This window comes from Lissotriton vulgaris, chromosome 2_1 (genome assembly GCF_964263255.1).
Source record: "Lissotriton vulgaris chromosome 2_1, aLisVul1.2, whole genome shotgun sequence".
Classification (NCBI taxonomy): Eukaryota; Metazoa; Chordata; class Amphibia; order Caudata; family Salamandridae; genus Lissotriton; species Lissotriton vulgaris.
In genome coordinates, this window is record NC_141687.1 from 819,210,668 (window position 1) to 819,238,498 (window position 27,831).

Consider the following 27,831-nt stretch of genomic DNA (forward strand, 5'->3'; position numbering starts at 1 on the left):
ACAACACCTGAAACCTTCGTGGGTAACCTGCTCCGGCGTACGAATCACAGAGACACGGGACACTTCCTTCGGCGTCAAAGATTCAAGGTTTATTTGCTGCAGGGAACACAGAAGTCACGACAAGTACACCACGTGCAACTTGGGGAGACTGCTTCAAATTGGTTCTGTGGATCGCTCCTTTTATACAGTTTTTACCCATGGAGTTACATTGAACACAAAAGTTTACAACCCGGTTCCCACCATTATCCCCCAGAGGGGTCGCTTTGGTCACTTTGAAACACATGAGGTCCGGAACATAAGCGCGGAAACATTTGGCGGTTCCCAACTGTAAAAACCCATCTTCCCAACATTAGCAAATTCCAATCAGCAGTAAAACAGATCGAAATAGGAACAAAGACAGGTGCAGAGGAAGACGGAGACAGTGGGGAGATCGGAAAGGGTGTAAAAGGGGAGGTATCGGGAAACACGAGATACAGGCATCAAAGGGACGTGCCTAATGAGATGCACGGCTGAGACAATAAGTCCGTGCGGCAAGATGAGCCTCGAGCGGCACCATCTGTTTTACAGTAGCATCCCCCTCGTCATAAAGACACTCACAAAGAACATGTGTCTTCCGCAAATATCTTGGGAGTCCCAGGGTCGCGAAGCGGACAGCGTCCGTTCGCTGGCTACTTGAGGGCAAGAGACAAAATGGATGCCGTATCTAAGATGGAACCCGTGGGTACAGATGAAAAACCCACATAACAAACGAACGGTTTAAGTTAGCACAGCGAAACTGCGCACACTTACTAAACTCGTCATTTGCGGTTCATAGATACCAGACTCGACTATATTCGTGCGAGTCGAAAACACCACTTACAATTGTCACGGAACCTCACCTCTCTGCCCCTGCGTTGTCCTGCCTCTCCTCTCTGCACCTGCGTTGTCCTGCATCTCTTCTCTGCCCCTGCGTTGTGTCCTGCCTCTCCTCTCTGCCCCTGCATTGTGTCCTGCCTCTCCTCTCTGCCCCTGCGTTGTCACCTGCCTCTCCTCTCTGCCCCTGCGTTGTGTCCTGCCTCTCCTCTCCGCCGCTGTGTTGTGTCCTGCCTCACCTCTCTGCCCCTGCGTTGTCACCTGCCTCTCCTCTCTGCCCCTGCGTTGTGTCCTGCCTCTCCTCTCCGCCGCTGTGTTGTGTCCTGCCTCTCCTCTCTGCCCCTGCGTTGTCACTTGCCTCTCCTCTCTGCCCCTGCGTTGTCCTGCCTCTCCTCTCCTCTCTGCCCCTGCGTTGTAGAAGACCTGGCACATGTTACTTGAGGCACACTGGTGTGGTGGTGTTAAAGACAGGGGCACTGCTTTCAGAGTCTTTGCCTTATAAGGGGGACCCCAATCACCTGCCAGCTCTTTCACAGGAGCGCAACATTTCCATGCTCCCCCATCTGACCAAAGCTTCCATTCCAGACGACAGACCCCGGTGTCTCACAGAGGATCACACAACACCACACAGACACACACCACACAGACACACACCACACACACACCAAACAGACACACACCACACACACCACACCACACACGCAACACAACACCACACACACACACACACACACAACACACACACACAACACCACACACACACTCATTACCACACACTCACCACCACACACTCAGCAGGCACACACACACACCACCAGCCGTCGGTGTACACTTTCAACAGGCACACACAACACCAGCCGTCACTGCACGCTTTCACCAGGAACACACACACACCACCAGCCGTCAGTGCATGCTTTCACCAAGCACAAACAACACCAGCCTTCATTGCACGCTTTCACCAGGCACACACACCACCAGCCGTCTGTGAGTGAGAGTGACTGCAGAGTGAGAGTGACTGCAGAGTGAGAGTGACAGCAGAGTGAGAGTGACGGCAGAGTGAGAGTGACTGCAGAGTGAGAGTGACTGCAGAGTGAGAGTGACTCTGCAGAGTGAGTGTTCCAGAGAGAGCATGGTATGCGGGTGCGCTTACACAGTGCACTGACACACAGGAGCTAAAACAAAGAACAGGGGAACACGTGTCTTGGGAGTTTCATAAAGGCAGCCAGCCCTCTGTGAGGGGAGCAGCAAGCAGGGAATGCCCCAACTTATAAAGTCCAACTACTCACAACTTACTGTATGATTACAACACAGGCCAAAGAGCAGAGCTAGGTCTTTTCGCATTACGTACAGTGAGCAGTGTGTGAGTGTGTAGGGTGAGCAGTGTGTGAGTGTGCAGGGTGAGCAGTGTGTGAGTGTGCAGGGTGAGCAGTGTGCGAGTATGCTGGGTTAACATTGTGTGAGCGTGCAGGGTGAACATTGTGTCAGTGTGTAGGGTCAGCAGTGTGTGAGTGTGTAGGGGCAGTGTGTGGATGTGCAGGGTACAAAAACTGGAACTAAGTCCACCACACACACATAAGACCACACACATAAGACCACATACACCACACACACAGACACCACCACACACACACTCGGACACCACATTCTCACCACCACACACTCACCACCACACACTCACCACCACACACACAACCACTCACACACACCACCAGCTGACAGTGCACGCTTCCACCAGGCACACACACCACCAGCCATCAGTGCACAATTTCTACAGGCACACACACCACCAGCCATCAGTGCACACATCAATTGTTAACGCATCTACAATTAACTATTGTAGCAATCTAAATATGGTGCACTTTACTTTTACACATATTCATCTAAAGGGCAGCATGCCACCATTGCTACAACTCAAATCCAACCCACATAATTCCACTGCACACCACATGCATACACTCCATAACACATGGATAAAAGACATTGCCATTTACAATGCCATTAGCTCTAACTCAAATAAATCTGAGACCTATTGCATTTCCAATGCTTGTTAAATGTTAGCTGTATCTGGGTCCATATTGTAATTGTGTGTGTGTGGTGTGTGCAAAACAAGTATTGACAAAACTAACAGTAGTGACATAATTAAAAATGACAACCTGGTCACGCAGAAAGGGTCTTGGAAAACCTTCACAGATTACAGCCAGATTTCTTGGCATTGGCTTTTTGCAATGCTGGTTTTTAAGGTGCACAAAAGGATCCATGATGCTGGCCAGATACAGTCACATTAGGGCCTGGATACAGCTGAAGGCTTGCCTTAGCCAAGGTAACAACTCTATGCCACCATATGACCTCTAGGGGTTCGTAGCCATAAAAGGCGCCCAAAAAGCTGCCTTTAAAGCTAATAAGGGTTTGTTTCCTTATCAATTTAAGAATAAAATGGGGTCCACCTGTTGGACGCAATGGTATTAAGAGTATGTTCAGCTGAGTAAAATAGCCGGTGTACCTCAAGTAGTAGTTACAGATTCTGAATATTCTTATATAATCCTACACTAAAAAACTCAACATGACCTCCTGTGACGAAGAACTAAATGTTTGATTCGGCATAAGATGCGTGTCATCATGGATGCTGCGTTTTTGTAATGCTGTAAATAACAGGTGTTGCCTTTACACCCCCAGTGGCACGCTATCACCTCAGACTGAGGACCACCAGATATGTGGAGCCGGTGACCTCCAAGTAGCACACAGATGTCTGCAGAGGGTTTAACCCTTATGTCGACCACCCTCCGTATTTCATCATCCCACATTAGGCGAAAACCAGTTAAATTCACCTGCAGCCACATACATGCCCCTTTCTATGCAATAGGGGCAGCTGCCTGAGGTGCCACCAAACCAAACACTAGATTTCTCCTGCAACCAGAAAATCGTGCACCTGACATATGTGCCAACATTTGAGAAGAGGAAAGTTTTGTAGAAAATACGGGGGAGTTTATTTTTTCCACTGGCTTCCATTGTAGTGAAGGCCATTCCAGGTGTGAAGCAACAAAAAGTTTCTTATTTCCTGCTGTAAAAATCTGGAGTCTTCCGCCCGACTCGGGCGCGTTATCACGTATAAGACATTTGAGGAGAGAGAGTGGTGTCCAAACGTCACTACACCTGTGGCTGCAGGAAGTCACATCCTGGGACCTGTCATCACCTAGGAATCTGTACTTTATTATCGAAGGCACGGCGGCCTCTGGGCTTGGGAGGGGTCTTGTCTGATTTGGAGAGCCGCTCACTTTCCCCTTCGAAAACAGACATAATCATAGCCAGGAGATGTAGAAAAAAAAATACTGCACATGCTACCCTTTTCTGGGCAAACTCGATGTGTAAGCGGTGTTAGACCGACCGCATGTGAGGATCAGACGATTCTACGAATCCTGTCAGGACCATAAGTATATAGAGCAGAAAAGAGTCCTCCACCTACCCCCCCCCCCCCACCCCCACCCCAAAGTACTAGACATCCTGGTTTACAGTTGTTGAGCAAGTAACTTTTCAACATCGTCAAAGAATTCACCAACCCCTCCGCAGCATCTAACAACATCACTCCCTCCCAAGACCTCTGCAATGCGTTATCCTCCTTCTTCTACAATAAAATTGCCGACATTCACAACAGCTTCGAGAATACTCCCAGCGTTCAACCCTCCCACCCCCCTCAGATCCTACTCCGCCAACTAACAACCTTAGCGCCTGGAACCCAATCACCAATGAAGACACCATCCGCCTAATGAACTCCATCCACTCTGGCTTGCCAACTGACCCCTGCCCCCACCACATCTTCAACAAAGCGGACTCCATCATCGCACCCCATCTCCGAGATGTCATCAACTGCTCGTTCAACTCTGCCACCTTTCCAGAAAGCTGGAAACACGCTGAACTCAGCGCCCTTCTGAAGAAACCCACAGCAGACCCCTCGGAACTCAAAAACTACCGACCCATATCCCTCCTCCCATTCCCGACCAAAGTCATCGAGAAAGCCGTCAACAGCCAGCTCGCCTCCTTCCTTGAATCCAACAACTCCCTTGATCCATCTCAATCCGGGTTTCGAGCCAAACACAGCACCGAAACCGCTCTCATTGCAGCAACTGACGACATCCGAACACTACTGGACAAAGGTGAAACAGTGGCCCTCATTCTACTCGAGCTCTCCGCCGCTTTCGACACAGTCTGCCACAGCATCCTTATACAACGCCTCAGCAGCATTGGCATACAAGGAAAAGCCTTGGACTGGATCACCTCATTCCTCGCTGGGAGAACTCAAAGAGTCCGACTTCCCCCATTCAACTCTGAGGCCACTGAAGTCATCTGTGGCGTACCACAAGGATCTTCACTCAGTCCCACCCTCTTCAACGTTTACATTTCCCTCACCCAAGACCCTAACACCGCCAAGAACAATCTCCACGAAGGCATGAAAGAAGTAGCCGAATGGATGAAACATAGCCGCCTAAAACTCAACTCAGACAAAACGGAGGTGCTCATCCTAGGATCTTCCCCCTCTGCCTGGGACGACTCTTGGTGGCCTTCCACCCTGGGCACAGCACCCACACCCACAGACCATGCACGTAACCTTGGCTTTATCCTAGACTCATCTCTCTCGATGTCCAGACAAGTCAACGCAGTCTCATCCTCCTGCTTCAACGTACTTCGCATTCTCAAAAAGATCTTCCGTTGGATCCCCCTCGAGACAAGAAAAACTGTCAGCCACGCATTGGTCACGAGTCGACTGGATTATGGTAACACACTATACGCCGGAATCACAGCAAAATTACAGAAAAAACTACAACGCATCCAAAACGCATCAGCGAGACTCATATTAGACATTCCTCGCCAAGACCACATCACCAGACACCTAAAAGACCTCCACTGGCTTCCCGTCAACAAAAGAATTACATTCCGCCTTCTCACCCACGCACACAAGGCCCTTTACAATCTAGGACCCGAATGCCTCAACACTCGACTGTTCTTCTACAAACCCTCCAGACAACTAAGATCGTCCAATCAAGCCCTCGCCGCTGTCCCGCGCATCCGAAAATCCACCATGGGTGGCAAATCCTTCTCCTTCCTTGCTGCCAAGACCTGGAACTCACTCCCCACTCACCTCCGACTTACTCAAAACCACATCTCCTTCAGAAAAGAACTTAAAACCTGGCTATTCGACAAATATTGAACCCCTTCCCCAAGTGCCTTGAGACCCTCTGGGTGAGCAGTGCGCTATACAAATGCCCGAACTTGAACTTGAACTTGAAACATGGTAGGTACCACCTTCAGCACGCCATCTCTACGCCATGGTAGGTGCCATCTCTGTATGGCACTGAGTTACTTGCTTCGCACTCTCACTGCAGGTCACCTCTGCTCAGCTTGGCCATTGTTCACTTAATGATGACAACCCCTGCTTGCAAGGCTATGCTCTGAATTGCAGTCTTCATGTGACAACCATGTTACACAGTTATTATATCCCAACAATGCAGGCCGACCGACACGTCCCCGCAGGGGACACAAGTAAGAGGGCAGCCACCGTAGTGCCACAAGATGGCACACGGGGCAGCCCAGTGCTTTGAGACCCCGGAGGGTCCCACGCGTCACTTCCGGCCTGGTGTGGGCGGGGGAGAGTATATATTCCTCTCCCGCCCACCGAGCGGCCTCTTTGTCCGCTGTTCCCACACCCTGATGCCGTTTTTCGTGTTGGTCTTCAACATTTCCTCGCTCAGAGCATGGCTCTGTGGGGGCATTATTTTAGTTGCATTATGAACTTTGGGTGGGCAGCACCATTTAGGCCTACTGGCCCTGCTCCGGGTGCCTTGGGGCACGCCTGGTCTCGCTTTGCATGGGGCGATAGTGAGAACAGAGCAGCCCAGGAGCTGCGCTCCAGGGGAAGGGTGATGCTTTTAAAGGAACCGGTCATCGCACCGCTTGGCTTTCTAGGGCAGCTTTGTGCCTCGGTAGCGAGATTCTCCGGGATTCGTGTTTACCCAGGTCGGTGGTATCGTGGAGGTGCACCTCGCAACACTAACATGTTGTGTATTTCCTTTCACTCGGGAGTTTCGTCCCGTTGCGATTTTCGCTCGCTCCAGTCGAGTCTGTCCCAGGAGTAGACAGCCAATTGGAGGCCCTTGTGTCTCCTGTTGTGCTCTATTGCGCTATAAAGTCATGCCTATTCCGGGGGAAACTAGCAAGACATAGGGTGTGGGGCCTATGCGTTACCTTCTGCCTTGCATTCATCTCACCCACAGCCGAGTATATAGCTCTCGGGATCTTAGGCATACAGATGGCCAAGGGGAACCCTCATGTCGTTGGGTTGGCCCGGTTTCCGGAGCCAACCGTGATTAAGAGAGCGTCCATTGTTTTCCAGGTGCTCTCAGCGAGGATTACTCAGCATTTGTGGTGCAGACGGGATGTTTTCACCATTTGCGCATCGGTTGTGGGGTGTCCTGGGCACGGTGGCTTGGGTGAGGCGGCACACAGTATGGTTTCGAATTTCGGACCTTGAGCCTTGGTTATGAGTTAGACTGTGATGGTGCCGCATACTGCTTTTGGTGGCTCGGCTACTTTCCTCGGCAGTACATGGGCGTTTATTGCTATGTATTCGCCAACTCCCAGTTAGCATCGTCCTTTCTTTTATGGCAGGACGCTAGAGTGGTTCCTTCGTTCTTCTATTTTGCTGATTCAGCACGAACACCATTTTGCCCGTGGATGGTATAGTGCGGAGTGGTATGAGGTTTATACACCACTGGGTGGAACCAAACCGCTTGGGGGGGGGGGGGGGGGGGGGGGAGGGTTTCCCTGTCTCGCCGGATCCACCCGGAGCAAGTCAGGGTGTATGTTGTTGTTTTACGTTTAGGATTTATAGATATGCCTATTGTTTTGGGCATATGCCGGTCCCCCTCCCTTTGGACCTTGGACGCTTGGTTGGGCGGCCTGAGCGAGGATTGTTGCACGAGGTCATGGATGACATGAACGAGTCTGCCGTGATTTTGGTTTAACGCAGAGGCCTCCCTCACCTTCTCGCGGGGGAGTGAGGGCTGTATTTTCCCCTGGGCATTGTCACGAGGTCACGATTACCGGGGATCCGAGATCGTGATGGGGTACTTTAACGTTTTCATGTATTCGCCCTTGTTTTATTGGTGGCAGTGTCATTTGGTACAAGCGAATAATGGCGCCAGGGAGCGGCCATCTTGTCCGCTGCAGCCTTTGGTTTCTGCCCAAGTGGGCGGGGACCCCAGGGTGCGGCCATCTTGACGTCAGTGCGGATTTAGGGTTCTGCACGTGAGGGCAAGGCCGCCTGGTTGCGGCCATTTTGGCCTTCCGTTCCTCTTCGGGGGGGCTTTTACCCAGGTAAGAAGGTCAATGTGTAGTAGCCGCTATGTGATGTGAGGATGGGGTTTAGGAAGTATGCTCTCTCCTTATGCGATGGTTATTAGTCAGATTCTTTATTTCATGGTGGGTTATGCCGTTAACAGCATTTGTTGGTGGCGAGAATACGGTCTGGTTTTTTAGATGGCTGCGCGGCCCGGGAGGGTTTTCCATGCCCGGGATATTATCCCCTCGCTGTGCCGGTTATCAGGCCGGAGACCCTTTGTCCTTTGCCATGGAGTATACACCAGAACTATGAATTTGGCTAGGAGGGCGCCGATCGGACCGATTGAGCGAGCCTGCAGTTGCTCCTGCAACGTACCGCCAGGCCGCCCGCCCCACGCTGTCTCGCGCGGAGGGGGTTTTGCATTTTCAGCGCCTCTCGGGCTCCCCAGGGGTTTGCTTTGCACCCCTTTTGCCCGCTCCACACGTTCTCTGGAATGGTGTCTTTCGGGGAGAGGTTGGGCTATTCTGAGCTAAACTCGTTTTCCACGCATTAGAACAGCTTGCTATCTCCCGGTTTATCTTCCCTGCGCAGAACGGCTTTGTGGGATTTTCTTTTCCAGCACGGGCCAGTGTTGTCTTCAGCGACGCTCAGGGACCTGGGAGGTTTCAGCTGCGTCAGTGGTGCTTTCGGGTAACGTGGATGCCTTGGGAATTGTTCATGGACGCTTTTTCGTCACTCGTTTGACCATCCTGGCTTCGTGGACATTCTGGATAGTAGCATTCTGTATGTGGCTGGGGGAACAAGGATATGGTACGTGTAACCATGCTGTGCTATGCTGTCTCTCTATGTGGGGACAACGGCTCATAGTTACACACTTTGTGTGAGTCCCTTGACTTAGTGTGTGTTGTTCTTTCCTTTTCAGTCGGAAAGGGTGATTGCCTTTGAGCGGATATGCCACTAGTAGTACACTGAGTTTTGTTACACTCTGTCTTCCACAGCATGCTACAGTTAGGCTGGACTCATTTCTGTATCCCCTGCAATTGAGTTGGGATCTTCTTCAGGCTCTCGTCGGATGCAATGCTTGTGCACCACAAGCAACAGGGTCCCTCAGCGTGCTCTTAGGATAGTTTGTAGTTTTATTTCCTAGCATGGCTGCAGGTTTTTACCTCTGCTCTCATCGTCATCCACTAGCCAACTTCCCTGCCATCTCAGGTGGATGTTCCTGCTGCATCTTTATCCGGATGCTATGGCTATAACAACAGGTGCTAGTCGGGGGGCAGTTTGGCTCCTGCACGCACAGGAAGGCCTGGGGGCAGGTACTCTATGTGTATCTCGGGGGGCAGGTTCCCACCTTCTTGGTAGACACTCTTCTATGCCTTCATTTAGCGCGGTCGGTACCCGCGGGGGGGTCAGAGCGCTTCACAATAGGAACAGACCCGTGACTATAGCACTAGGAGTTTACCCTTTTCAAGGTAACATAGAAAGTGGCTTTCGTGTACTTTCCGACTAGAGGCAGCTCACGGTGCTTTACAGCAGGAAATGGGTCGCGTGTGCAGTTCTATGCTTTCTAAGTCTAGGAGAGGTACACTTTTGCTAGGACTGGAGGACCCCGATTACTAGAACAAACGTCACGTGGGCACGGGTGGCTCCTTTGCAGGTAACGGAACCTATCACTAATGTAGAGGCAGCAAGCAGCTTGTGACAAGAGAACAGTGATGGGCACGTGTACTTTGAGCACCATACACAGGTAGAAGGATATTTCTTAGTATATAGCAGACTGCTTACAACAGGATCTCACTGGGAAGGCTTCCTTGTCCTTTGCAACTTTGATTGCAACATGATTTTGTATTGGACAGGGGGGAGACTTTTACATTGTTTTCTCTTCCTTATTCAGACCAAGCAATTCACTTTTGGTCAACTGGAACTTTCTTTGAGTATCTGCCTCCTGGATAACTCTTTTCAGCGAATATTGTATTGCACGTTCCAAGGAACTAGCGGCATCTCTTATTCCACTCTCTCAGATGGGGATGGGTTACCGGGTGCCTTGCCTGAACAGTGACACGCGCTTTACTCGATCTGGAGCCTCTATACAGGCTGATGGATATGCAATCCGGTACGTGGGACCCCCCCCCTCCAACACGCTACTGGGCAGTATGTTGGCAGGGTCTGTGACTGACAGGCAAGGGCAGCTAGGGGCTGTTTCATTCAACAGGGTCAGGCAGGGTGATCGGCACCTTGCCACTTCGCATAAGAGTGCGGTGGCGCCACAGTGGACACATTTTTTATACTTCCCAAACTAGGTCAGGAGTGCATCCGCGGCACTATTCTCATGCGGTTGTATTATCGGTTGCCCTTGTTTGAACCATAGTTGGGAGCCCCTGTTTGGATCAGCTTCGTATTTCTTACATTCCAGCGCTTACATGCCCTTTTGGGGAAGTGTTACCGACAGTGCCCGGGCATACTCTTTCTATATCAGATTGTGCTTCCATTCTTTATTCTGGGATGGTTAGGTGTTTGTATTACGACTACGCAGCAGCTCACTAATAGTAATGGAGATATTGGGTGACTCTTCCAACTTGCTCTTGAAGGTTCAGTTTTGATCTAATGGAATCCTTTTAGTGATGTTATAAGAGTAGAACCCATTGCCCTGGCGGCGCAGCAGGCAGCTTTGCAGGGAGGCATACTAGGCTCGGTTAACTATCGCTGTGGGTAGGTAGTGCGACCATTGGGGTGGGTTTTTGCTCTCACAGGTTGAGAAGAATTTAAAGAGAATCGGACTTGGTCGGCGTCATCTGATAATAGACTGTGTTTGCATGCTCAGGTTGAGGCAAAGCCATTTTCCACCTTCAGCGCTAGGTGGGTCTTCACGCAAAGCATAGTTTACAGGTGCCCATCTCCTGTTTTACGGTGCCAGGCATTTCAGACTGACTGTGTAAGTTTGTTCTACTCTGCTCCTCCTAAGCTATGCAGTTTCCTACCATACCGGCACTTTGACTCCCTAAGTAGCGTATATATGTTATTGTTTCACTCAGGCACACTTCTAGCTCGGGTATATATACGAAAGCAGCCCTTTTCCTTGGCCCTCTAGAGTCTCTTGTTGGTCAATTGGGTGTATTTTCTGATTTAGTTCTCTCAGCTTCAGCGTTCGATGGCGGGCAAGAAAGTGTTATTCAGGTCTTGTTATGTCACTCTGAGTGCACGGAAATGATGGACATGTCCCACTTAGCGGTTGACACCTTGGTAGCTATGGTGGGGGGCTGCTATTTCTTGGTTGGCTATGCACGGAAACTATAATTGTGGCTTAGTTAGCTTATGCACTAAGAAGCATTGACCAATCCAACAGTTGGGCTTGTTGTATGGGAGCGCTCCTTTCGTAAGTATAGATAGGGAGACATTGGCATAGCGGCCAATTACCACGCATTTCTCAGCGCCTTTGCCTGAGCAAGCTGTGTAGCCCTGCAGATTAGTTGTACCTGTATTGCCACACTTTTATCTCTTCTTTCTGGCCCTCGCCGAGACAACGGCCTAGTTGTTTAGAGCATCACCAGTTTTCTATAACACAGCAAATGGGCACTATGGTGTGGCATTGTCAATTTGCACGGAATTTTGGGCCTGCTTTAGCACTCATTCCCCCTCCTGCCTGATCCCACCCAGACCTCCCAGCTCGGGCTCCACTGTGGTCCAGGCTGATACTTTATAGCCTCTACTTTTTATATCGGGGGTCACATGTGGGCAACCACGCGGCCATGCAGACGTTTGCTTTGGCTGCAGTGCATGTATACACAGTTGGATAGGCAGCTGGTTTTTTAGCTTCATAGGGACCAACGCTAGGACAGGCAAAGGGGGACGTTTGGGACTTGTGACAGGCACAAGGAGATATCTTACACAGTGTTAACCCCTTGCATGCGGGGCGTATTTTCCGCCTGTGCTGACTCCACCCTTGCGCGGGCGGAGTCATGACGGAATGGTTCCGTCATCAGCACAGCTCAACCGATGCTGATGACGGAACCGTTCTGTCATCAGCACGCAAGGGGTTAAAGGGATGTCGCCCATGCGAAATTATATACAGCCTTTTACACATTATGGAGAAGCTTGCGGCCATGAAGTGAGTTGTCCAAATATTGTTATTGGGCACCAGGCACCATTTGAGGCGCTTCGTAGGTTGATGTATTTTGTACTTTTACGTACCTGTAGGGCCCAGAAGGGGCAGGTAATATCAGTATTTACACAAACCACAGGAATAAACCATTGCCACACTTTGGTGCACTGAACTAAGGAAATACAACACATAGCAATTTTACCACGAGCCCTGTTAAGGGTGGCCAGTTCGTGGTCGGCTATGCATGTAAGCTTTACTGTGGCTTCTTTACTTTGTGCGTCTAAGCTGCATTGACTATGTCAACAGATGGGCTGTGGGAAGTGCAGGCTTGCACCACGTGATGGTTCATCTAGATCATCCTAGACAGTCTTCCAGTCCTGCCCTTTAGACAGGTTTTCGGCTCACGCGACCAACTGTCTTGCTTAGTTGGGGTGCATTATGTTGAAGGGAGCATGGGGGTAGAGCTTATTTTGGCACATCTGGCTGGAAGTCGGCTTGTGGGGTGTCTCACTGCTCTCTGAGCTGGCATTTATTTATTTTATTTATTTTTTCAATTTATAGGCGCAATAGCTACCCAACAAGGGTTTCCCGGCGCCGAGACACAGCTAGGTAGAAAGTCAGGGGAAGGGTTTTGGCTATTCAGATTATTGTTCAAATAGCCAGGTCTTGACGTGCCTTCTGAACCTGACATAATTTTCCTCCTTTCGTATGAAGGGAGGGAGTGCGTTCCAGAGGGATGGTCCCAGATGAGCAAAAGATCTGCCTCCTATTCTTGCCAATTTAAATCTGGGCACACAGAAATTGGCAGCCGATTGCGAACGAAGGTTACGCTTGGGAGTGTAGGGGTGGGCCAGAGCTAAAAGGTATTTAGGTGCAGTACCCGCTTTAATTCTGAACATGTAGTTCAGGGCTTTAAAGCAGATTCTGATTTCAACCCTGAGCCAGTGGAGTTCCCGACGGTAGCTTGAGACTCCGGAGTTTTTAGGGATTTTGCACAGCAGTCGGACTGCTGCGTTCTGGACCAATTGTAGTCGACCGACTACCGATTTGTTAGCGCCCAGATACAGAATATTGCCGTAGTCAAGCCGCGATGTTATGAGGGCATTGACTACGGTCTTTTGAGTGGAAAGGGGCAACATCCAGAGGATTTTCCTCAACCATTTGACTATGGTGAGGCATAGACCAGTGACTTTGCTGGCCTGTTGATTCATGGAAAGGGAACTGTCCAAGATGACTCCCAGATTGCGAACTTGGGTCACAGGGGTAGGAAAAGTGCCCATCTGATCAGGCCAGTGTGAGGGATTCCACAAGTCTCGACGTTTTCCCAAGACCAGAATCTCTGTCTTGTCACCGTTGAGTTTTAATTGTTTTCTAGTCATCCAATTCAGGGTGTTTTGGAACCCTGCTTTAAGTAGAGATGGAGAAGTCGGACAGGATTCGGATAGGGAAAATGATTTGGGAGTCGTCGGCGTAGGTCATAAGGGTGAGTCCGGATTTTTCGACTAGGTCAGCCAGAGGTCTAAGATATAAATTAAAAAATAGTGGACTAAGTATAGATCCCTCTGGCACTCCATGGGGTGCAGAAAGGGTATCAGAACAGGCTCGTGAGGATGTAATTTGGAAAGTTCGTTTCGCCAGGAAGGAACGGATCCATTCAAGGGCTTTCCCGCGGACACCATTTTTATACAGTTCCTTGATGAGAGTTTCGTTGGATATGGTGTCGAAGGCCGCGCTCAGATCTAAAAGCACGAGCGCGACCGTCTGCCCTTGGTCAAGGAGTTTTCGGATGTGTTCCGTAACTCCAAGAAGGGTGGTTTCTGTGGAGAAGCCGGCCCGGAAGCCCGACTGAGAGGGGTGCAGAAGTGAATTTTCTTCTGCAAAAGTGGATAGGACTGAGTGCACGTGTCTCTCCAGACATTTGGAGAAGGCAGGGAGCAGGGATATGGGTCTGTAGTTGGCTGGAATTTCCGGATTTGCTGTTGGTTTTTTTAGAAGTGGCGTTACCATGGCATGTTTCCATAGGGCTGGGACAGTGGAAAGATCAAATGAGGAATTCAGAAGGTTTGCAATGATTTCCAAGGAGCGATCGTCCAGTTGTTTAAGGATTTTGATCGGTATAGGGTCCCTGGGGGAGCCGGACTTGATGTTCTTAAGAGTCACTTTCAGTTTGTCTACTGAAAAGGCAGGCCAGGATTCCAGTATATTGGCACAGGAGGGAGTATATTCTGAGTCAGAGGAAGGGGGTGGTTCTTTATTATTGGCATTGATGTCTAGGATGATTTTCTCAATCTTTTCCGTGAAAAAGCATGCTAAAACCTGGCATTGTTGAGTATTTAATGGGGGCGCTGCAGCTGTAGTGTGAGCGCCAGCCAGTTCTTTGACCTTATTGAATAAAGTTTTCGGCATATTAGTAGCTTCCATGATAGTATTCGAGACGAATACAGCTCGTGCTTTTGCGCAGGCCGTGTGGTATAGATTCCTAGCTTCATGATAGGTTCTTTTTGCGGCAGGGGCGTAGGTTTTTCGCCATTTACGCTCAAGCGCTTTACATTTGGATTTTTCGGTTTTTAAGATGTCATTAAACCATGGAGCCGGGTGGCGGTGTCTGCTCCCTTTAATGCGAGAAGAGGGCCAACTTTTTTTTGCGGCCTCGCTAAGCCAATTTTGTGCGGCAACCGCTAGGCTGTCCATGTTTTGACTGTTACTCGGAGGGTTGTCTTGGAGTGCCGAGTTAAGCATTTCTAGGTCCACTAACTTCCAGTTTTTTCTAGATATGTCAGGAAAGTCATATTGCAAGATGGGGGTAGGCGGGAGAATTATGCTAAATTTTATTAGGTGATGGTCAGACCAACATATGGGCGTGGTGTCGAGACGTTTTAGCTCTTTGATGTTGGAGATTATAGGGTCCAGCAGGTGGCCGGCTATAAGTGTAGGTCCAGAGTTGATCAGGGACAGATTTAGGGCCTTCAGATCGTCTAGTAAGTTTGAACAAGAAGGGATGGAAGGATCCTCTAGGTGCAAATTAAAATCGCCCAGCAGAGAAAAATTACTTAAGGTAATGTAGTGTGGGGTGATAAGATTTGCTAAATTTGATGCCCATTTGATGGAATTTCCGGGGGGGGGGGGGGCGGTATATCAATAGGCCTGACATCGTGAAATTGGGGTTCAGGGAGATTTTGAAAAGGCCCGCTTCACAGTCTGGGATAACTACTGGTTATAAAGTGCATTTAAGGTCTGTATTGAAGATGATTGCGATTCCGCCACCTAGCTGTTTGTTCCTGTCTATCCTGGCGATGGCGTAGTTGTCAGGGAGGGCAGTAGCAACGTCCGGTCCGGCGCTGTCGTGTAGCCATGTCTCTGTTAAAAACAGGACGCTAGGATTGTTTTCTAATAAAAGGTTAAAAATGTTGTGTTTGTGTTTCGGTAGTTAGCGACAGTTGGTACTGTAAAACACGTATTTTTGAGGCTCGCTGTTATGCGGTAGTTTGCGTTTTCTGTGTCTTCTGGGGGTGTCGGGATAGGGTTGACATATGGTAGTGGTCAGTTTGCAGTTAGCGCAGGAGTGTACTCCAGTTTTGTGAAGATTGAGTGTTGTGCACCTAATGTTAGAGGTAGGGCGTAGCGCTTTCAGTTCCGACGGAGATCTTACCAGCCTATTTAGAGAGGGGGGAGCATGAGCCTCTGCCCCGTGCCCCGTCCTGGCACGGACGGGCACAGACGGGCTAGTCTTTGGCGTGTCTTCAGCGTGCCGGTGGTGTGCCCGCTGCGCTCGTCCGCTGCGCTTCCGAGGAGTGTGCATGGTAATAAGGTGGAGGAGGGGGCGTGGCTACTTAGAAGGGGCGTGGCCCCGTATCACGTGGGTGGTGACGTTGTCAGGGAAATTGCTCTTCCCACAACAGCGCTCGAGTAGGCAAATACAAATCACACAATTAGCGTTATTAAAATCAACAATAAGCTGTGCAAAATGGCAAACAATTTAAAAAGTTGAGGAGCAACACCCCCGGCTTCCGCCTCAAGGGTAGCTAGCAGGTCAACACCGGCTGCGACTCAGCGCAGTGATTTTAAGCCTCCGGGAGGGGGCGTGGCTACTTAGAAGGTGCGTGGCCCATATCACGTGGGTGGTGACGTTGTCAGGGAAATTGCTCTTCCCACAACAGCGCTCGAGTAGGCAAATACAAATCACACAATTAGCGTTATTAAAATCAACAATAAGCTGTGCAAAATGGCAAACAATTTAAAAAGTTGAGGAGCAACACCCCCGGCTTCCGCCTCAAGGGTAGCTAGCAGGTCAACACCGGCTGCGACTCAGCGCGGTGATTTTAAGCCTCCGGGAGGGGGCGTGGCTACTTAGAAGGGGCGTGGCCCCGTATCACGTGGGTGGTGACGTTGTCAGGGAAATTGCTCTTCCCACAACAGCGCTCGAGTAGGCAAATACAAATCACACAATTAGCGTTATTAAAATCAACAATAAGCTGTGCAAAATGGCAAACAATTTAAAAAGTTGAGGAGCAACACCCCCGGCTTCCGCCTCAAGGGTAGCTAGCAGGTCAACACCGGCTGCGACTCAGCGCGGAGATTTTAAGCCTCCGGGAGGGGGCGTGGCTACTTAGAAGGGGCGTGGCCCCGTATCACGTGGGTGGTGACGTTGTCTGGGAAATTGCTCTTCCCACAACAGCGCTCGAGTAGGCAAATACAAATCACACAATTAGCGTTATTAAAATCAACAATAAGCTATGCAAAATGGCAAACAATTAAAAAAGTTGAGGAGCAACACCCCCGGCTTCCGCCTCAAGGGTAGCTAGCAGGTCAACACCGGCTGAGACTCAGTGCGGTGATTTTAAGCCTCCGGGAGGGGGCGTGGCTACTTAGAAGGGGCGTGGCCGAATCACGTGGGTGGTGACGTTGTCAGGGAAATTGCTCTTCTTGGCATGTTTTTGGTCTATACCCCCTGCGGATTACTGCAAGCTCACTTCCCCAGGGCTAGGTAGTCATCTTTGGGGGGGGGGTGGGGGCTGGCCTCCGGCAGGCCTTGCCAGGTCAGAGGTAGCCAATCTTTAGCTAGAGCCTGTGGTGGTGATGGTGTTCAAAACCCAGTCTGGTGGTTCTGGGCCAGTTTCCCCTCGCCATGCGCTGCGGGGGGCAGCGGGCTCTAGGTGCCTTTTGAGGATCAGGCAAGGGTATTCTGGACTGAGGTGCGTGTCTCTGTATTGACACGCTCACAGACGGGTCCCAGCGGAGGCTCCCCGTCCACCATATAGGGAACCTTGTTGACACACCATCTTTCTAGTCGTCACCTCCTGGTGTATAGATCAGGGTCTCAAGCGGTTGCAGGGTCCAGGCATCTGTGAACAGTCCCTGGTTCAGCAAGCAGTATAGGTTGACACTTAGCATAATTTTGCAGTTTTTCTTGATCGACCCAATACTCTTAATTCCCCATTCCTGAACGTGACATCTGGTGTGTGCACCAAGGATCTTTTTACGTTTTGTGCGCTGGCCATCACGGCATGTTACGGCACCTGATAGAACGGCCACAGTGAACTTTCAGTGGGTTTTGCCACCAGTGGGGATCAGGTTAATTTCAGTGGTCAGACATGTCTCCATCTCGGTAGGCAAAGCGCTCGTCAAGGGAGGCGCTGGAGCCCAGGCGCAGGAAGTCCTGCGCTGTGTGTATTTCAAGAGCAGAAGAGACAGGACGTCATTAGACTTGGGAGACCTTACGCCATGCTCAAGGGGCTTTGGGAGGTTATTTTGACACTCCTGCCCGATTTATCTGGGACCGTTTCTGGCTGGTTAGGGGTGAGGCCCTAGAAATAACAAGCTAGAAATCGTAGGAAGTATGCCAGCCTTGGTGGGGGGCCCTGGCTGCGACGGTTGTCACTAGGGGTGGGCGGCCAGCTACGCTCCGTGCACGGAGTGTGCGTAGTGCCGCCTACTCCGCATTTTGCGGAGCGGGCGTAGCCAGGCGGCACTACGCACGCTCCGCAGACGGAGCGTAGCTGGCCGCCACCCGCCTCCCTCCCGCCCTCCCTAAATACTTTAAATTAAAGGAATGAAATAATTTAAAACGCACTTACCTTGCCCGCCGCGTCCCCGGGGCTCGCTATCTTCCGTCTTCCGTCTTCTTTACTAATGCGCATGCGCGGGCGGCCGCGCATGCGCATTTCCTCGTAGAAATGCGCATGCGCGGCCGCCTGCGCATGCGCATTAGTAAAGAAGACGGAAGACGGAAGATAGCGAGCCCCGGGGACGCGGCGGGCAGCGGCGGGCAAGGTAAGTGCGTTTTAAATTATTTCATTCCTTTAATTTAAAGTATTTAGGGAGTGCGGGAGGGAGGCGGGTGGCGGGGCTGGCGGCCAGTGGTGTTTGCGGAGTGGGGCTACGCGGAGTGCGGAGGTGGGCGTAGTTTCTCGCCCACTTCGCGAAGCCCCACTCCGCCAACTCCGCCCAGGGTTAGTTGTCACACCCAGGGCTGTGGCGGAGTTACAGGGCGATCCAGAGGTGGAAAGGTACCCGGGAGTACCCTCTTCAGGAGCACAATAGGATGCTGAGGCCTAATATCCCCAGGAAGTCTGTGCGGTGGACCCTGGGGGTGCGACGGCGCCCCGCTATCCTACGGGCGGTTGGAAACCTGTACAACCGGGGGTCGCTTGAACGCTCCTCCCCTCGTAGGGGGGGCGTGAGCAGGAGGGTGGACAAATGGTTCACCGGAAATGGGAGGGGCTATCTCCTCACCACAACCGCTAAGCAACGATTGGCTAAGGCACCGTTGCAAATTGGCCCATCAGTTGGTAGGTCGCGAGGGGCGGCTAGCCTTTGGATCGTCTGTAAGATAACCCACCTTGTTGGCATGTGTATATGCTAATAAACCTGCAGCTACTTTTCTCCAACAAAAAGTTGTCTTGTCTGCTTATTTCTGCGACATGCATGTTGCTGCGAGCGGGCTGGTGAGTGGGCCGATATTGGCACTATGCTTTTATTTCACAATACCTCAGGATCTTGGAGGAAATTAAAATTACTGTGCTTCTTGTCCTGATTTTTGGGCAAGCGGTGACTTAATTCCCACAGGAAGATGTCCTCACAAAGTTCAATTGTTAATTATAAAAACATAGAGACAGTTTAGTCCTCAAGGTTGACAACCAAACGTCAGTTTTGTGATATGAAAGTATAGTTTGTGGCAGGTGCTTTTTTCTGCACATTTTTCCACAGCACCCCCTGCAAGCTGTCCACGTCTCTCCCACCCTTTCACCCTGTTCTTCGCCACTTCATCCCACCCAAGCCCCAGTGCTTCTGCAGCCCTCCCCACCCCCTCCTCAGTTCACAGTATGCAGTAACAGCACCTCTCTTCTCTGGTACAATTCCCAGGAGAAAGAGGGCCCTGTGCCCGACGCCTGTGCTTAAATAACCCACCGTATCTCCCTGCCGAATTCCTAAGATGAAATTTATGACTTAGCAGACCCCCACACTTGGGGTCTGCTGGTCCAGCTACTTCCCTGCTTCCATTCTCTATCACTATCCCCCTCCCTTGGTTCAGCCTCCCCTAGGGAAGGGGGGGGCTGAACCATGGAGCATCTTAAAGCATAGTGCGGCCAGGTGCCGCCCGCGCTGCTGAAGAGGCATGTTTTCACCTCCTCAGCAGCAGCGCTGCCTTTGCATGGTGTGCCATCCTGGCTTCCAAGTGCCCCGTGGTAGTAGTGGGCCTGTTCACGCCTGCGCAAGGTAGGGTACAGAACCAGATGGGGAAGCGTGAAGATGCAGGCAGAACCTGCATGTATCGGCACCCTTCTGACGTGGGGGGTGTACAAAACTACGGGGGTGGTGATATAGTTAGAATACCGGTATTTTCTAACATTTGGTGTCTCTGTGATTGTGTGTATCTTCCTCTCTTCGGCCGTCTTGTGAAAATAGCCTGCCCTCGTCCTTGAAACCGATAGATACAGATGATCTCCGTGGCTTTCTTCTTATCGATCATGTTTTGTTTTCATTGAAGCCGTTCAGTGTTCATATTAAAGAAGCACACACTGGGAACTGCTAAGCGAGGTATTCTTTGAAGCCTCCTGCGCAAAGATGTTCAGTCTATTTAATATGGTATGTGAATTGTTTAAGAAAGAGTAAGCACCCGTACTAAATCATACATGCCAATATTAGGTGGCAGCTGGTGACGTTTAAAGAGGTAGGGCGTAAATGTTGTGGATGATTATTAAGTAGTGAGCCAGGCCAGCCAAAGGAGGGAGCGCAACTAACATAAGGGTAGGTTCGGTGGTTCTTGTCCCCTGAGAAATAATTGAAGAAAGATGGTGTTGTGTCTCGAGCTGAGCTGGAGCTTGACTCGAGCGCAGCTCGAGCACTTAATGCCGGGGTAGGTATTTTCCTTTAAATGCACTCTGATGTTCCGTTGTGCATTCTGTATGAGAACATGTAGCTGAGAACGGGGGAACTGGAGAGAGGCTGTACCGCGGCTGCGTCCGCACTTCTCTGCTGCTGTACGTGGGGTTAAGCCAGAGGTCTTCAAACTTTTGTCGGCTGAGCCCCCCCATCGAAACCTTTGTACATGTCGAGCCCCCCCTACAACCACCACCTAACAAAAAAGTTCTGGAAGCTGGTACTCTGCATCATTGATGGCCATTCCCTCCTGCAGAGTCCCCAAAAATTACATTGGTGCTTTATTTTTCACATAAAACACAACATTTAGGATAGATTAGTAAAAACATTCCCAAAACACAGGTGTGGTGTGTGCCTGTTTTTCTCCACAGAGACAGTCAATGTGTGGATGGATTCTTGCTTCTGCCATCCTTAGGTTGTGCTCCACTTCCAGTCTTGAGCAGTACCCGGAAACGGGAGTGCTCACAAAAGTTTGTCATATATTTTTTGCGGTTTTATATAGTGTGAACATGACCCAAAGGTATTGGAGCGCCTTACAGGAGCATCTTTTACATTACACAAGCACACATTAATTTTTTGTAAGCACAGGGATATTAAGTGATTTTGCCCAGGATCACATGATGTTGAGCCGATGCCAGGACTCGAACCTGGGTCCCCAGAACCAAAATCAGCACCGTTGGCATTATCTCCAAATTCGCTCCTCCTTGAAGCCTCCAACGTTCCCACTAGTAGTGGGACGAAGGGTAAGGGAGCGAAGATTTAAAAAAACATAAAACAAAAAGCTCTTCACTCTTACCTGCCAAAGAATGAAATCTTCAAGAAAGATACAACCGTTGTAAATTCCTTGCAGTAAAATGCATTAGCTGCCAGGGTACAAACCAGAATAACCTTGAGGGGGAAGGATTCAAGAGCGATGCGAATGGCAGCAACCAGATGTCAAATTCAGCAACCATGAGGCAAAAAGCAACAGTGAAGAAGTGCTGTTTCATTAGCAAAGTTAAGTATTTTGCAACTTTATGTATACAAAATGTGCACCACTCCCTGGCATCTCTCCTGCTGTCCTGTTCATTGGCGGAACATCAGTGCTGACGTCAACGCAGTGCTCTGCTGCAGGAACTACATGCTGATTAGCAGTTCTGAATGACCACTCCAATCAGAGGGCCCTAACTTGAGAGGGGGGTATGAAAAACAGGCAATAAAAAGTACTTCTGACCTGGAAAGAAACCAGGGGGGTGCAACTAGACCCGAACTTCGGGGGGGGGGGGGGGGGCTAAGACTCCCAGCCAAGGCTGACCCTAACACTGGTCGCCCATGGTGCAACAGTCTTTTTGAGCGCCCCCTTTCCCATTTCCTTATTCTCCATGAATTGCCTCACTACTACTCTCCAACAATGCACCTCATCTCTCTATAGCCCCTTTCTGACCAACATTTCACTTTTTTATAGGGCTACCATAGTTCACTAACACTCAGTTCTTTGATCTACATGGTACATGTTCTTTGTAGCAGGCACATTAGCCCTCTGCGCTTTGTGGGTGACAGGAGTGCCCATGTGAGTGCAGGGTGAATGATGCGACAGTGTGAGAGTAGGGTGAGAGGAGTGACTGCAGGATGAGTGAGGTGACTAAATGAATTTGGGTGCAGATGTAAGTGCAGAGTGGGCCTGATGAATGTATGGTTAGTGATGGGCTTGTTTGAGGGAGATTACAGAGTGAGCAGTGAGGGGGACAGGTGAGTGAAGTGTCACATGAGCAGGGTGAGTAGTGTGTTCATGTGACTGCAGGGTGAGGTACAGGGTGAACAGTGCAAGAGCATTGTGAGTGCAGAGTGATCACTGTGATTGCAGAGTGAGCGGTGTGTTCATGTAACTGCAGGGTAAGTGGAGGGAGAACGATGTAAGTTCATGGTCAGTGGCATAACTGCAGTGTGGTCACGGAGTGCAGGATGAGTGGGTGGTGTGAGTACATGGTGATCAGTGTGAGTGCATTGGTATCACTGTGAGTGCAGGGTGAGTGTGAAAGTGAAGGGTGAGAATGAGGAGTGAGTTGTCTGAATGCAGGTTGCATTCCCAGTCACAGCTGAAGTTAATCAGCATGTTATTGAGGGCTGGCATAGGGTTTCAGATACAAGTTACACTATTGCTTTTATGGCATTATTCAGTGTCCAGTGATCAAGGGTGGAGGAAATAAATATTATGCTCACCCTGAAACAAACTTACAGTCTTTTGAGCACATTATATTGATGTCCTAGTCGGTACAAAAATAAGCAGTCCCATAAAGTCTATTTTCAGCACTTATCTGTGCATGCTTTGAACAGAAAGCATTTTAATTGTTTTCTAGGGCTGCCTGAATGATCCATGACTGATAATTAAAGAAAACAAAGATTGAAAAATCACATTGCAAATGTATACATACTATTTTATTTATAACCCTATTTGGTGTCAAGACAAGGCCTTGGCAAACTCTTTAAGCAACACATGGCTGGCATTTTTCGTTTTGTAACCCTACTTTATATATTTCTTTTAATGAAATACATTTTCACACTAAGGTAGTAAAAAGTAAAATCCAAATGGAAGAAATAGACAGAGTGGGGGCTCATGGGGTACTCGAATCAGGAAACAAACAGCCTCTGTAACCAGTTTGCAAAGGTATGTAAATATTGTAATTGCATTTATATAGCGCTTACGAGGTGTAGAAACACTTTTTGGGAATGCAATATATAATCCCGTTATAAAAAACATCTGCACTCTTCTCCAAATGAAATTATATTATTGCAAAGTTACAATTGTCTTGTTATTAAACGCTGCTGACTTTTGTTTAACATGAACTTGTTAATTTGAAAGCTATAAACGGGCAGACTGGAAATATGCCACAGGGGAGGCCCACGATATACATGTGTTGCACATGGTCTTTAAAGACCTGTGAAAAACTCGGGCGTGCCGGAGATAAGACTCCAGGCACTGCCCAGACGAGCCTCCAGCAGCTCGAGGTGCAGCAGCAGCCCGGGCTTCGACACGAAGCCTAATTAATGGGCCTGGAAGGAACAATGCAAAGTTAAGTGGTGGGGTGAAGTGCGCGCCCCCCCCCACCCCCCTAAGGGGATTCTGCGCCCCCTCCCCCCCATGGGGACGCGCCCCACAGTTTGAAGACCCATGCTTTGAAGGATCTCTGGGTCTTATATATATATTAAACAAGTAAAGCTTGCATTTGTTAGAAAAGTGCAATCTAAGACCCAAGATATCCTCAGAGGTGGTAGGAATAATCGCTATGGAGGCATTGATGTTATTTTTATCCAAATTGTAAGGCCTCCACTTGGCGGTCCTCTAGCTGATTGAAGCGCCCCTAAACTGAAAGTCCTATAACCACATTTAAATAATGGATGCACTGCCCAAAATTCTTGGAAAAGGTAGATATCAAAAAGATCAATATAAGTCTGCCAGTCCGGATCTTGCAAATTCTTTGCAAGACCCGCTATATTCCAAGATACCATTTTAAGATGTTGGACTAAGGTATCGAAATTATCACCCACAGTAACTACTTCGGATGGCATGTCAGTAGTGCTTTTAAAATTGTTATTTGTGTAAATACTGGGACAGACCAGCCCACGTGACATACTATTATATACAGGGACTGAACAAAGGCAAAAGCTGCCTCTCTTAAGTACCTGTGAAGAGATAACAAGCTGTGTACCTTTGTTTCCCCTCGGTGGCATTTACATTTCAGTGTGAGGTTCCAGGCCGCCTTCAGTCAAGATATTCAAACAAAAGGAGCCCCGATTTCCCCTTAACTTCGGCCCAGCTGGAGGTGAAAAGAAAGCTCCCTCACCTCATGCACAATGCTACTGGAAATCCAAAGCAGATAACGTGCAAGCGCTGCTTAACGTGTCCCCGTGTCTGAAAATACACCGGGACAAGTTCAACATATTTCTGTGGGGCCCAACTTCTTAGCAGGGGGGACGGCGTCCACCCTGTGAAAAGAGTGGGAGAACGCTGTGTACTTGCGTGTAACCCTGACTTTTGCCCTGCTCACAGTTGAGTGGAGTGGGCATGTTCTGTTCACATTGAAAATAGAAAAGTGAAGGAGATTAAAGGAAGTATGCACAAAAAGAAGAGAACAACTGTTGAAGAGAAAAACAACTATTTGAGAGATATGCAGATGCAAGAGTACAGAAATATGTGGGGAGGAGAATGGGTGTACGTTTCAAACAGAAAGAGACTGTAGAGAAAAACGGTGTGAAAAAGAGAATGAGAGTGATTGAGGCACTTTGAAGACCATCACCACTTACACAGAGCGTAGTAATATTTAACTCAGAGTGCTTCACTACTTTTAGGGAACCCCCCAGCTTTAATTCCCCAGAAGGCGGTTTTCTTTGAACCTGATTTTTCCTTAACATGAATTGAATCAAGGAATTAAGTAATTTTTCATTTTCATAACAAAGGTACAAAGAAGCTACTATGTGCTATATGTAACGCTACATAAATGTAATGAAACAATGGTGTTTAATACAATTGATAATAAACGTTATTACAAAATGGGAATAAATACCCTGTAGCCGATGAGTTTAAAATCATTTTATACATCTTCAAAGGATCATTAAATGCACATCGAGAAAATAACTTTAAGTTGAACAAATAAGTGAACCAGAGCTATTGCTGATCCACCAAAATCCGCCAAACACAACAATTGAATTAACATAGCCCCTCAAGAAGGACTCATGTTCATAAAACAGTGTCAGCCGTTCCCCCTGCCTTTGACCCCAAAGAAGAGAAGTGAAGAGCGTGTCACTCCAGAGACATGCACCGCTACTGATATGAAAAAACAATGAACGTGTGAATAATCAGAAGAATGATGGAGTCCGGTGTTGTGTAATATGTGGTATCCCCACGATATCCTGTATCCCCTGCTCTTCGGCTCTTTTCGGAAATGAAACTCAGCCCGGGCAGGTTCAGACAGAAGTAGCTGATCACTGCTCGGGCTGAGTGCAGGGATACACGATTCAACAGTAAGCCAAACTCGGCTCTGGCAATAAATCACCAAAAACGTTTATACGAAGAGAGACAGACAGAAATAAATAGAATGAACCGTAATGGAAATGGCAATTAATTTAATAAACGTGAAAGCAAAGAAACTATTGCTGAAGCACATCGAATCGCAACGAAATAACATGAGGGGAAGAGAATACAAACTGGCAGAGGTTCAAATAAGGGGAAAAATAATATCAAAACGAGCGAAAGATTAAAGGGTAAAGGTTAAAAAAAAGGCAATAAAAAAAGCAAAGTATTACAATACGGAAAGAAAGTGTTTTGATTTTCATACAATGAATATGTCAGAAGGTGTTAATGACAAACATATAACGTGCACAATAAGTTAAATAACAGTGCATGTTTAGTTTGACTCATACAACATACTTGGCATTTTACCAGCTGCTCTATCTTTTTGTGTCCATGCTAATTAAACAAGCATTGGCAACACAATCGGTCTCATACTTTTGTGAAAGTTAGAGCTAATGGCGTTGTAAATGGCAATGTTTTTTCTTATTTTTTAGGATGATCCTGGGCAGAGCATGCGCTTCTCTGTGGCATGATGTATTGGAGCATGGAATAGAAGCCCCGCCCACTCTCCTCTCATATTTGCCATTAGCTTGTGTCATTGTCCTTCGTATTGGCTTGTGTCATTGTCCTTCGTAAATGGTGGCTTCTGATTCGTTATTAGGTTTGTAAGTCCCTCCTTAGTACCGCCTTGTCTTCATTTGTAACCTCCCATGAGGACTGGCCCTTTTACTTCAGTTGTTACACGCTACGTCTTTTTTAGTCTGTAAGCTCTATTTTCTTTAATGAGTTTCTCCTACGTCAGGCACAACACGCTTTCCTGCTACATTCAGTGCGCCATGCATGTTTTCACTTTCCGAGCAGCCAGGGATAATGGCGACCGCTTCCTTGAATAGGTCTCGCATTTACAAGAGTTTGAACTATTGCCATTGTAAATGACGATGCCTTTTATTTATGTGTTAATTAGCAAAACAGATAGATAAAGTTATTGTCATTTACAATGCCATCAGCTTAAACTCTAGCTAATGCGACACCTACTGCATTGCAAATGCTTGTCATACATGGTTCCTGGTGCACACTGGTGGCACACATTCTGATGTTCGTTTCTCACCTTGCTGGTTTTCTAACCCAGATACTTTTGTACGCTCGTGTCTCAGGCTACACAGCACGCATTCTGGGACTAGTTCCCCTACTGTCTTTGTTCGTACACATATCCTGGTGCATGCTGGTGGCTCACAGCATACATTCTCGTGCCAGCGACCTACATGGCAGGTTTTTGTTCAGGAATTCTGGTTCACGCTCATGTCACTCACTGCACAGCACATTCTAATGCTGGTTTTCCACATAGCACGGCAGGTTTTCCTACACAAATCCATGTGCACGCTTGTGTTGCATGCTGCACAGCACACACTAATGCTGGTTTTCCACAGGGGTATTTTACATGCACTTATTATGGTCCACGCTCGTGTCTCATGTAGCACTGCACACATTTTGATGCTGGTTTTCATACATGGATCCTGGTGCACGCTTGTGTCTCACGCATCACAGCACATTCTAATGCAGGTTTCTCACAGGGCTGGCTGTCGCGCACAGATCCTGGTGCGCGCTCGTATCTCACGTTGCACAGCACACACTAATGCTGGTTTTTCACAGGGCCGGTTTTAATGTAAGGGTCCTGGTGAACGCTCATGTCTTGTGCTGCACAGCAAACTCTAATAATAGTTTCCCACATGGCTGGGTTACCCATACGGAGACTGGTGCATGCTCATGCCTCACGCTGCTCAGCACACTCTAATGCTGGTTTCCCACACAGCTGGTTTTTGGTGCACAGATCCTGGTGCACGCTCATGCCTCACGCTGCACAGCACACTCTAATGCTAGTTTCCCACATGGCTGGTTTTCGCACATGGATCCTTGTGCACTCTCATGCCTCACGCTACAAAACACACACTAATGATAGTTTTCATACATGGACCCTGGTGCATGCTCGTGTCTCATGCGGCACAGCACACTCTAATGTTGGTTTTCCATAATGCTGTTTTCAAGGCACAGGTCCTTGTGCACACTTGTGTCTTACGCTGCACAGCATACCTTAATGCTGGTTTCCCACATGGCTGTTTTTCACGC